Source organism: Mirounga leonina, unplaced genomic scaffold, assembly GCF_011800145.1.
Source record: "Mirounga leonina isolate KUSES-001 unplaced genomic scaffold, KU_Mleo_1.0 Mir_366, whole genome shotgun sequence".
Lineage (NCBI taxonomy): Eukaryota > Metazoa > Chordata > Mammalia > Carnivora > Phocidae > Mirounga > Mirounga leonina.
Genome location: NW_023270709.1, coordinates 25,079,971 through 25,093,545, shown reverse-complemented (window position 1 = coordinate 25,093,545; position 13,575 = coordinate 25,079,971).

Genomic DNA, 13,575 nt, shown 5'->3' with positions numbered 1-13,575 from the left:
CCCCCCCCCCCCCCCCCCCCCCCGGTGTCTGGCCCAGCAGGTGCACCACACGGTATTTTTTAAGTGGAGAAGGCAGGCGACCTGAGGTGTGCTTCTTGCACACACCCCCTCCTTTGGGATACATTTGGGGTATGCAGAGGTGTCTCTGGACCCTGAGTTTTGTCCTTGATGAGGCACGCGAGGCCAGGAGCTCCGCTGGGCTGGCGGAGCGCGGCCCTGCTGAAAGAACCTTCTGGCGTTGGCAGCACTGGGCACTTTGAGTCCTCACCTTGCCCCCGACCCCAACGTCAGGGACTCCCCGTGGGCGCGATGGAAGAACGATGTAGTGTGAATTCAGTGATGATATTCAAGAAAAAAAAAAGAAACAACACCCCCCCCACACAGATGCGGGAAAGCAAGAACGCACTAGAAATCACCTGTGAAACGTCTCAGAAAATGTGTGTAGGTGTGGGCAGGTTAGCGTGTAAATACAGTGACCCCTGCTTCGGGAGACTCTGCAGACCCCTGGTAAGTGGCATTTAATGGAAATGATTGCTGAAATAGTTAATATTCGCCCAGCCATTCTACACATAGTATAACAACACCTCAGTTTACCTAGTGCTTACTCTGTGCCTGGCAGGCACTGCTTTAGGCACATTAATATATCTATTAATTATAAGCATATTAAATCCTCACAGCAGCTCTGTGTGTGTGTAGGGGGTATTCTTTATTATCCCAATTTTACAGTGTACAAGGAGGCCGAGGTTTAGGGAGAAGTGGCTTGCACCCACAAAGACACAGGCTCACAATGACTTGTCACAGGTCACACATCTCTTGCATGGGAGAGGAGGACTGGAATCTATAGATTTATCTCCTGCACGGGACTTAGGGTAAAAGGGATACTTTGCCTGAAAAACACAAAGAAGCAACTCCAGTTTTACTAAACAGGGGACAGAACAAAGCAAATGGTGAACAAATGCTTCGAGGGGAAGGAAACCACAGGGATGGCTGTGTGTTCTCGGTTCTTCTGGTTCTCAGCCCTTGCCCCAAGTTTCAACACTACTTTTCGACACCGTTGAAACCTGTAGGTCCTTCCCGGTCTTCAAAATGTACATCTTTAAGGAGTTTTGACACGTTGCTTGTTAGCTTGCTTTTCTCATATTCAGTGAGTGGACCTGATGAACATTTGTTGATCCTTGTGACATGGCTGTTGTGTTTTCATCCTTGAAAGACAGGAAGAATCAGCACACATGCAAAAAATCCAGGAGCTCTCAGTCACACTTCTACCAGAGGTTAGGCTTTGGAAGGGCACGGCTGACCTCCAATTACCTCATTCTCCTCATCTATAAAATGGTTATAGGAATATCTCCTTCATATGGTAGGAGAAGTAAATGAAATTCTATTTATAAAGCATTTATCACAATGTCTGGTACATAGTAAGTACTCAGTAAATTATAGCATTGATGATGCTGATAATGATGGTGCTGATGATTTAGCTGAATGTTTTGGGAGCTTATAAATATTTTCAGCTGGGAGTCTCAAGTCTTCTCAGTTCCCCAAGCATTCTCCATTTGCTTCATTTCCTCTTTCACCAGGTCTATTTTCAATGCATGCTATCTCTGGCCTCTCGGTGGATGTTTCTGATGAGGTGTCACGGGGGCTGGGGGGCTGGGGGGCTGGGAGGGATATGCCTATCCAGGAGCCAGGGGGTAACACAGGCCTTCCAAGGTCCCGTAGCACATCTGCCTTTCGTTCCTTCTGTCTGAAGTAACTTGAGATAAAGCAAATGGTTTACACATGTCAAGATGCCCTTAAATGTGAATTATCACTATTATCTTGCCTTTCTCAAGTCCATAGGTTTTATTTATTAGTTTTGCAAACCTTAGGGAACAAAGATGATCATTTTGATCACTTAGAATATACTCACAATTTCCCTGGGTTATGTTACATAAAAACATTTACCAGTGAATGTCTTATTAATTCATTATTCAACACACATTTATGGAATGGCTGCCAATCAGAGCACAGAGGGTGAGATGTTATGGAAAGTCACAGAGAAGAGGGGTCAGGAGAGGTCGTCGATGCTCGAGTTGTTTTCCAGAAGGGATGCTATGATTAGACCTTAACCTGCCTATGTAGATATTTCCTGATTCCATCCTAAGTTCATTTCTCATCCCACTGAATGTATTTGGTGTTCTGTAAACATAGCTTGCACATTCTTCCTTCCCTTTATTTCCTTTGGTGGTTCTTTGTGCTTCTTCCTCCATATCTGTGACCCCAAGTGCTGCTCATTCGTCAAGTCCAAATCTTTTCAATGAAGCCTTCTTTGATATACTTGAATAGAGGTCATTGTTCTTTATTTTGAACCCATACAGCATCTTGTCTTATCTGTCTTATGGTACCACCACTTTTTTTTTTTTTGGCCTTCTATTTGCATTATTTATGTATTTGTTTGCTTTCCAGGCTTGTAAACATCGTGAAGGAAGGATCTACCCACAATTCGCTTTGAATTCTGCACAATGACTAGTACATCACTTGGTATAAAGTAAGTACTTGTTTTTGGTAAATGAATAAATCAGTGAATGAAGGATGTGGATCTGGGGATAAGCCTTGCCAGGTGAATGAGATTGGGATAAAAGGAGGAGAGAAGAGAGTATTATGTTAGGGTTAGGGAATGAAAAGCCCGAGATTCAGCCTGCAGTCTCAGTTCTCAGATTTGTCCCCGGAATCCAGGATCTCCAAGTGGAGGAGAGGACAGTGATGGAGAAGGGGCTCCATATAATTTGTTCACTCACAGATGAGAGGCAGGACTCGTGGGGGGTGGCCTCCCTTGCTCCTGGGGTGACTGCAGCCTGGCTGAGGCCAAAGTGTTCCGTACCAAGCAGTAGCTTGTGATTAGTATGCTCCTTGTGTTCCCGGACAGAACAGATGTCTGTCTGCTTTTTTCTGTTTAATGATGATGGCAGGTTCCCAATGATCAAGATCCAATTTCACATTTTCTGAGATGCCGTGGCTGAGAAATCCTGTTTAGCCCAGTTCTGAGGCCCAGCCTCCTTTGCAGGAATCTTTGCTTTGCAGATTCAGAGGGACTGAGGGTGCAGTGGGCGGGAGTGGTCTCAGCCTTGCTCAGGTGGAGCAGGTGATTGGAGGGCATTCCAGGCATGGTCTCTACCTAAGTATATTTGCTTTTCTGCATTCCTTTTCCCCTAACAATAGGTAACACTAGGGCTCTTGTGGGTCCTGTAAGCCAATTGGTTCAAGAGAATATTTGATATTTGAAATAATTTCTTTGATAAGTTTATCTTTGGAGGGAGACAATATATTAGCTGCTACTCTAGTGATTAGTGAAAGAGTCAATTCGATCATTTCTGGTAACAGGTTGATTTTAGGGGTGGAGAAGGAATACCATAGGGCTGGACTAGAAATATGGGTTCAGAATCTGAAAAGCTGCCCCAAGATCTCAGCAGTGTATTTCCATAGTGTTTTATTTTTTTCTGTGTTCCCTACCAGAGTTGTATTGAGATATAATTGACATGCACTATTGTGTAAGTTTAAGGTATACAACACGTTGATTTGTACACTTACATCTTGCAAAATGATTACCCCCAGAGCATTAGTTAATACTTCCATCACTTCATGTAATTACCATTCCTTTTTCTGGTGAGAACATTTTAGTTCTACTCTCAGCAACTTTCAGTATATGTATACAATGTAATACAGTATTATTAAACAATAAGCATCATGCTGTACATTGGATCCCAGAATTTACTCATCTGATTACTGGAAGTTTTTGACTTTTGACCAACATCTCCTCATTCCACCCACACCGCCGCCCCCCCCCCCCCCGCCTCCCCAGCCCCTTGTGCTAGTTATATTGAAATTCACAGATACATAGATCCTGTCCCCCAGAGGTTTCTAATCTAATCTGGCCTTGGAAATAAATCATGTACATAAATAATTATGATACAAGTATCCCAGGAGAGAAACAGATAAGCTGCTGTGGGAGTTGAAAGAATTAAGAAATTACTTCTGATTTGGGGATAAATGAAGGACATCTTAGATTGGAGGCTTTGAAAGGCTTTGAAAAAAGTGTGTCCAATGACCTTGGATCTTAAAATACAAGGGAAATTTTTAAACTTGTGACTGCAAGGAAGAAATCCAGAGATGGGCCTGGAAAAATGCCCAGTGTGGAGCCCTGTAGCTCTAGAAACCGACACATTTTTACTTCTGCGTTATTACTTTTTTCATTCTGTTTCTTCTCTACCTCCCCCAATTAGATTTGAAGCTTTTAAAGTATTTCTAATTCTGCTTCCTGGTAGCTGCCTTCTGAGGCTTTATGTTCTTCATGAAAATAGAGACAGTAGTATCAAGATTTAATCTTGAGTCAAGGCTAATGTTTGGAGGGAAAATGTTTTGGAACCAGTTGATATGGTGTGAGAACGGGCTGGAGCGTGTGTGTGTGTGTGTGTGTGTGCATGCGTGATATACACATATTAAACACAAGGATTAAAGGTTTTAAATATGGGGATTGATTTCATGTATGTTTTGTGGTCACTACAGAGAGGTCATCATTGCTCTGGCTTCAATGTCAAGGATGTGGTTATTATTTGAGATGGAAACTAATAGATAGGTAGGTAGGCAGACGGATAGATTAAGCATAGCACATCAAAAGGAATGAGATCTTGCCATTTGCAACGACGTGGATGGAACTGGAGGGTATTATATGTTGAGCGAAATAAGTCAAACAGAGAAAGACATGTATCATCTGACCTCACGGATAATGAGGAATTCTTAATCTCAGGAAACAAACTGAGGGTTGCTGGAGTGGTGGGGGGTGGGAGGGATGGGGTGGCTGGGTGATAGACATTGGGGAGGGTATGTGCTATGGTGAGTGCTGTGAATTGTGCAAGACTGTTGAATCTCAGATCTGTACCTCTGAAACAAATAATGCAATATATGTTAAGAAAAAAAAAATAGCAGGAGGGGAAGAATGAAGGGGGGAAATCAGAGGGGGAGACGAACCATGAGAGACGATGGACTCTGAAAAACAAACTGAGGGTTCTAGAGGGGAGGGGGTGGGAGGATGGGGTGACTGGTGATAGACACTGGGGAGGGTATGTGTTACGGTGAGCGCTGTGAATTGTGCAAGACTGTTGAATCTCAGATCTGTACCTCTGAAACAAATAATGCAATATATGTTAAGAAAAAAAAAAAAGAAGAAGAAGAAGAAGAAGAATGTAGCAGGAGGGGAAGAATGAAGCAGGGGAAATCGGAAGGGTAGACGAACCCTGAGAGACGATGGACTCTGAAAAACAAACTGAGGGTTGCTGGAGTGGGGGGTGGGGTGGGAGGGATGGGGTGACTGGGTGATAGACACCGGGGAGGGTATGTGCTCTGGTAAGCGCTGTGAATTGTGCAAGACTGTTGAATCTCAGATCTGTACCTCTGAAACAATGCAATATATGTTAAGAAAAAAGAAGAAGAAGAAGAAGAAGAAGGTAGCGGGAGGGGAAGAATGAATGGGGGGAATTGGAGGGGTAGACGAAACATGAGAGACAATGGACTCTGAAAAACAAACAGGGTTCTAGAGGGGAGGGGGGTGGGAGGATGGGTTAGCCTGGTGGTGGGTATTGAGGAGGGCACATTCTGCATGGAGCACTGGGTGTTGTGCACAAACAATGAATCATGGAACACTACATCTAAAACTAATGATGTAATGTAGGGGATTAACATAAGAATAAAAAAAAGATTAAGCATAGCAGCATGTGGATATGGATATGTAGAAGACACTTTGTAAGTAGGACCCTGCTTTGTAAGTAGGTTGTTTCTCAAAAAAGCTAAAACCCATTCAGTTACCTTCTTGGTAGGTCACGGCTATACAACTCACCATTGCTTAGTGGATGGAAGAAGAGTGTTGATTCCCTTCGTTCTAAAACTTTGTGAACCAGGCCACCTTCTGGTTTATTATGAAGGAAGCCTGGGCTGGGTACACATTTCTCAGGCTCACTCTTACAGCCTTAGGCAGTTTCTAAAATCATTTCAGACTTAGGTGTTCAGTTTTGAACCCTAAGAAAAGCTGGCAGGACCTGAGCTTACTTATAAGAAATTGGTTCATGTTAAAAGTTGCTGCTGATCCATAAAATGATGCCTGGTTGGCATCATGCCTGCTGGAAGGCATTTTATGTGACAGGACACAAAATTGGCTGACATGTAGGAATACTCTGACTTCAGGGGCTCTAGGGAAGATCATTGCTCAAAAAAGTCTTTCTCCAACTTCTACCTAATTTCAGAAATATTCCAAAGTATCCTCCTTCTAGTGTGTAGCTTTTTTCCCCATCAAATTCTCCAAGAGTGGTTGATAGTTCTTTGTATCTGTTAGTCAAGAAAGGGCCTGAGAGCATTGAAGGGAATGGCCACAAAGTCGATAGGACCAGAGAAGAAATTTTGGGTTAAAAGTAGACAACTCCCCCACCTTTTTTGTGGCAAATCTAATTGTATCAGTATCAATAATAGCATATTTACTACTTTACGTTGCTAATGGTATAGCTCGAAATACTTGATAATGTCCCTACCTTTTGGGGATCCAGTAACTAAAGATTTCTTGCATTCTTTCTTTTTTTTTTTTAAAGATTTTATTTATTTATTTAAGAGAGAGAATGAGATAGAGAGCATGATAGGGGGAGGCTCAGAGGGAGAAGCAGACTCCCCGCTGAGCAGGGAGCCTGATGCAGGGCTCGATCCCATGACCTTGAGATCATGACCTGAGCCAAAACCAAGAGTTGTATGCTTGAGCCACCCAAACACTCCTCAGATCTCTAAATTTCTAAGAACTATTCCTTTGTTAAAAGTCAGATTCTCAGTTATGTTATTAAATTAATTACCCCCAAATGAAAACTTGTTCATATAGTGCATCACAGTTTGTAAACTGATTTTTAAAAAATATTTTATTTATTTATTTAATTGACAGAGAGAGAGAAAGACAGCGTGAGGGGGAACACAAGTAGGGGAAGTGGGAGAGGGAGAAGCAGGCTTCCGGCTGAGCAGGGAGCCTGATGCGGGGCTCGATCCCAGGACCCCAGGATCATGACCTGAGCCGAAGGCAGTCGCTTAACCGACTGAGCCACCCAGGTGCCCCCTAAGTTCTGTCTTAAAGTATTGACCTGACAGTCTTGAGTTCTTGGAGGAGGAATGAAATGTATGCTATAGCTTCTTTTTCTCAGCTCATCTGGGCTCCAGCTTTGCTGGCTGCATACACATGCCTTAAAAAAGTCCATCTAACAAAATGGCAGACCTTGTATAAGTAGCTTCTCTAAATTCTGGAGGAATCAATGCCAAAGAATTCCTCTGCTTTAATTGCTTCTGTGGAGACAAATCTTATGCATAAGCTGGGTGTTATTCAGCAGGTGTCCAAATACCTGGATAGTATACTTTGTCCTCCAAAATATTCAGACAATGAACATATAAAACCTATTTCATAATAAATAGTAATTTAATTAGATTTTGGAAGAAGAGTTGAGAGACATGAATGTTAAAGTTTAATGGGGACACATTTTTAAAAGGAGGTGATCAATGATGCCTAGAGAGACATCTGCAAGATTTCATCACTAGAGACGAAACCTTACCTAAGAGCCACGAAGCCTGATTCGTAAGCTAGTTCTATTTCCACTGCTTCCTGGTGTGGTGTCTGATTTATTTGTGTCACACTGAAGAAGGAGGGGGTGTCATTAGTCATCTTTTCCCCAAGGTCCGCTGAAACTTGTTGTAATAAAAACAGTACAGGAGAGTTATGTATCACTGTTATGATGCCCGTATGACAACCAAGACCATAATGGGGAAATGGAACTTTGGGGAAATATTTCCTCTATCTAGAAGGAGCAAATTTGAAGAGCAGTTTGATTTGTATAAGTTAGAAACAGTGCTGTTCACTTGGCTTGTCAGAAATAATGAATGTGGATACATAATGTAGTCTAGGTTGGGTCCTCTGGTTTCACAGGCCCAAAACTTGGACACTGTATTTTGAAATTAGAGAAGAGAGGTTATTGTGATTTTTTTTTTTTTATGCTTTGAAATTCCGTCAACCTAGTTTACCCAGTCCTGAGGAGTTAGTTCAGCTGCCATCCCACCTTTTGCCAGATGGCTCAGCACATGGCCTAAAGGCCATATCTTTGGGTGTATGTAAATAGTCCTACAGTTGCTTAGTCAAATATGAGTCAAAGTAATATTGCTGTATGCTGTCTGGAACTTTAGAGAATGTTAGAGTCCTGTCCTCCTTCCTTCCTAATCAAGGTGTCCTTAAGTGGTGGCCTCTGGAAACCCATCTAACTCCAAGATTCATCCCTTTAGACCCAAGATTCTGTGCTCTTTAACGTCTTCTCGTTAAACCTCCTTTATTCTCTGTTCTAATTATTTCCTCCCTTGCACTAACATTTTCCTTTCTAGGTGTTCTTTTGTTGCATCTATTCGTCCCACCTGTTATCCTTCTTCCTTCTGCTATCCTTATATTTGAGAATAGCTTAATTAAATTCAAAAGCACTTATTAAAACCAGTATTTATAATACATTTATGTATATTTTGTGGGAAGATATGAAAGGATTAAAGATGCAGTCTCTAGCTCATCCTTTAAGATCAGAGCTATCTACATCACCTTTCTAAAGCAATGGATGGCCCACTGTAGGTGTGGGACTGAGATACGAATCCTAACAAAGTGCCTTAAATCCTATAGACACTCAATATGCCTGTTGAATGAGAGAAAGTCAGGCTGGATTTAAAGTCAGGAACAGACCACCGTAAAATGACCATGCTCATTAGTGGTGAAGGCTTAATATGGAAAAACATTTTGCAACTTTTTGTAAGTTTCCATCAGGCCTTCTGCCCACCCTATGCTCTGGTCACACCAAGTTAATTACACAAACTTGCTTGCACACTATCTTGGGCTCATCCATCATTACCCCTTACCATTTGGTGAAATTATAGTCATTGTTCCTGGCCCAACTGAAAGGTCACCTCATATGGGAGACATTCTCTAAACTGCTCCAACTACCACACTGTAAGGGTGTGTGGATAATTCCTCCAATTCTGTCCATGTGTCCCTCCATCCTGCCCCACTCTTGGGCTGAAGAGGCCAGATCAAGCTTTCAAAATCTTCCTCAAAATAGCTCAATACATGACTGTATTGAGCATGTACCATGTAGGATGCAAGATGGGAAAATACAAAAAGAAATAAATCATGACCCTGAACTCAAGAGCTCATAGTCTAGTATGCAAATCCATACCTGTACCTAAAACAATACAGAGTGGTAAGGGTTATAATAGAATCAGGGTTTACGCTTGATAACTTCTTTAAGTATTCCCAACTGGAGAATCATTAGTTTGAGACAATAGATTACTTGTGAAAAACTACAACTACAGATTGTATTTAGAAATCTCCAAACATGAGAAGGGTGTATAGTTTGAAAGTATCCAGTAAGCAACTGACCCCATAATGTGTCTCCTGTAAAATGACCATGCCTTACCCTCATCAATAGCCTTGCTCTCTGGCCAGCTTCCTCTGGAGAGAGACAGAGGCTGTGGCTTGCTATTGATGGGGAAGAGGGAGGGCTGACGGGGGTGGGGTGGGGTGGGTGTGGTGGGGGAGCAGGCTGCAGATTCTCATGCCTATGAATTCCTACTTCATAGTATTGGGGTTTTGAGGATAGACGGCTTGGACGAAGAAGGGAAGGCATAGGGAAGGAAGATACATCCTGTCCTGTTGGGCCCATCTTAAATTCCAAGGATGCTCAGTCAAGAGCTTGACAATAGTAAGAGCCCCAATCAGGCAATTATGCAATATCTAATGTTCCTAAGCTATTGTACTTGTATTAATTCTACTGTCCTGGAACAGGAAATGTGCTTGAAACATTGGAAGTAATTTAAGCTAAATAATTTTACAGTGAATCTGTTTTCTGCCACAGAGGAAGCTCAGGTCAGTGGCCAAACCAACTCTTGGAAGGGAACTTAGGGGCAACTGAGGGGATCAGATTTTAACCTTCAAAGCATCAGGTTCCTACTCGGAGTTGAGCGAAGGAGACTCAGGGGGGTGGCCAAATGGTCAGCCCTGGAGCTACCCCAAGAATTACCTTTTCTGGAAGGGTGTGAGCAGATAGTTCTCATAAGGAGGTACAGGGACCAATAAACATGGTAAAAAATATTGACTGGCCCACCTTAATTGACCTTATTTCCGGATAAGATCACACTCACAGGTACTGGGGGTTAGGACTTCAGCACATCTTTTTCAGGAGCACATGTGAAGCCATATCAGGGAGTATGGGATCATGTCATTGTTTTTCGAAAATGAAATTGTCAACAGTTCTACACTATTCCATTTTACAGATGTAATGAATTAAAATATCCATCCAAGTGAAAAAATTTAAATGATTATACTCAGTTTTGGTAAAGATTTAGAGAAATGTGCGTATTTTTATTTTTATACAGATAGCGTGTCTGATACTGGATACAATTCTCCTTGGCTGAGTAATCTTACCTCCACTCAGAGGTGTGGCTTGAGGACCAGACTGGGAGCCGAGGTACCCTCTGTTGGGACGAGTGAAGGCTCATTTTGCAAACCAGTCAGGTCCGAGTCTCTGACATCTGTATGGGAGTTTTACAGTCTTTGGAATAGAAAAGAGAGGTAAAGCTATCCAAATAGTAAGCAAGTAGTAAGTCACCCCTGTCCATTCCCACACCAGCCTCAAAGCCCCTAGGCCTGAAGATGATTCCTTTTGTAGGCACTACCATCCCCGGGCAACTCCTCTGTATGTTCCTTGCCTACGCCTTTCCTGTGCTCTGAGTCCAGGCCAACAGCTGCTTTGTCACTGGGTGTTACAAATGGACTGACCTTTGGAGGCCTGCTTGAACCAGGTGAGAAGCCGGTATGCAAGGTATGCAGGTGGACCTCCCAACATTAGCTTGTGCATTCCTCAAGGGTCAGGCCTGTGCTGTGCTAATTTTTAAAGACTCAGCATGAGGATGATCTACATGTTAGTGGAACTAATCAGAAACTTCTGTGTTGGCCTTTCTGGAATATATTCCTGGGAGATTCCTAGTTAACAGACAGCTCATCTAGAAACCACTGGAAGGGGCCACCCAGGGTTCCTTTTACCTAATAGCCAGTGCTCCCTCCCTCCTCACTGCCTCCCACACTCTGTGGCTTTCTGTCTTTCTGTTGCGTGTTCTGACCCCCAGGGTCTATGGCATCCTTAAAACAAGCAAATGGCCACCTGACCCCATATCCAAGCTGGGCCAACCCTAGGAAGTGGTGGTCAGCCTCCAGCAATCAGTGCAAGCTCTCCCCAGGGGAGCTCACCAGAATTCTGGCAGCCTGGGTGGGGGGAGTATACCAAAACTGCTCTGTTCGCTTTTCTGGAAGGAAATAGCATGGGCAATTCTGCTGGGGAAATGCTCAGTTTTTGAGCAGGGGCTTGTGTGGAGTTGTGGAGACACTAGATTGTTCTGGAAAGTCTTTCCTTCCTTTTTGTTTCCTGTGCCACTCAGGACCTTTCTTAGGCTCTTGTGTTTGTTTTGGTGGGAAAGACAGCCCAACCCAGACTCTGCTCTCTGGAGCCGCCTGCGTGGAGTATCCTGGTAACATGGCTGGTGGGAGGAGTGCAGCTGAGCTCTTGGGATTGGTGCTGCTCTATTAACAACTGAAAGAGAAACAGTTTCAAGTGGGAGATGAGAATGGTAACAGAAAACCTATTTCTTTTCATTTCCCCAGCAGTTATAGATTCTGAGCAAAATTGCGAAAGCCCTCTCCAATTTGGAAGAATAACACTTTGGTAACATGTTGGAATAGATAGAGCCTCTTGATTAATAAACGTGATTGGGACACAAAAAGCACAGAAAACTGGGATCTCTCTTATTCTTCACCATAATCAGGTAGCAAAGCATCACTTCTTGGAGGGTTGAATGCTGAAACAGGAAGCTTCCGATTAGAAAGCATTCTTGCAGGTTTCCTGATTGTGCCCACTTGTGGGGAAGGATGTTAGAAAGGCTGCTCGGGCAGGGGAGAGATACCTGGGGTGACTCCAACCTTTGGTCTGGGCCCGGGCATTGTCTTAATGGTTTTCCAAGAGGGCAGTAACACAGTTTGAGAACCCCACTCTTCACAGAGTTTCTTTGAAATAGCCTCTTCCCTGTTATCAGACCACAAAACCACCTCTGCTCAGCACTAAGACTCATGCACACGCACACGTTTGGATGCATACACCTTTGCTTCAAGTGCTCTCTGCAGATATTCTGTGGTCATACTTGTGATGTTTATCCCACCAGGTGATAATCAGAAGCCAATGGCAAACTATTGAGTGTTAGTTCACCAGGTATCAGAAGCTATAGTTTATCTGCATTATCCCATTAATCCTTTATTTCCTCGCTAGGTAGCAACTATTAGTGTCCTTCCTTTACAGAGAAGGAAACAGAAGCTCAGAGAAATTACATGATTGGCCTCAGTCCATGAAGCTAGCAAGGGACCGAGTGGAGATCGGAAGTCAGGTCTCTGGACCACTCCACCATATGTTGATGGAAGAGACACTCGAGGGTGTGAGGGGGTAGACCTCGCAGGGACTCTCCTGGGCTTCTCTGCTGGTGAGTCTGCCCTTAGAGATGCTCATCCACATTAGGTGCCATTGCTTCTGCCCTAGAGACTTACAATTCCCCAAGTATGGGAGAAGGGGGTGAGGCTGCTGTATGTTTTGGTTTATATTCTTGAGATCATCTTGTCTCATATTGGTCACCCCCTGCCCGCCTCTCTGGCAGTGGTGGGGATGAGTGGAATGAGGTTCTGTCACAGGTGAAAGCAAATTTGCTCATTTTCATTTACTCACCCACCCACTTACTCACATACTCATGAAATACATCTTTGAACCCTTTTCTTCCTGTGTGTGACGCACAGCCTGGGAATGCTGTGGGGGAATTGGACAGATGGGAGTGGATATGTGTTACTCATTGAACCTATCTGAAGACTCCCTCCTCCTGGCCTCAGGGTGACAATGCCAACCTCAAGAAAGAGATGAGAGTACTAAATGAGAGAATATATGAGAAAGTACTTCATCAGTTCTGAAGTGCTAAAGAAATAAAAACCATTGCTGTCATTTATATCTTAATGGGTTACCAAGATGGGACCTTGTCTCTGCTCCCAGGATGCCTGCCAACAATCAGCATCTGCTCTTCTTGCTGGTTGCTTACATTAGCTCTCCTGAAATTCAAACCCAAACCATATTTGGGTTCCTACTGTGCTCAAATGCGCAATCTCACTCAGTCTCTGAAAGTGCACTTAAGGAGGAAACAGTGTCCAGGACCCAGTTTTGCAAAAATGGCAACATTTTCTATATATTCATTATGTATCAAGGACACCTTTCCAAGGATAGCCCTTCCTCTGCCATTTTAAGACGACTTTGTTCTTGTTAACAGTTATATAGTATTTCATTACATAATTCAGCATCCTATATTTACTCAGCCCCCTATTCATAGGCATGTGTATTGCTTCCAACTGTCCCCGTTGCAAACAACGCTTTAATGAAAATCTTTGTACACATGTCAGTGTGGATTTGTGTCCGTATTTCT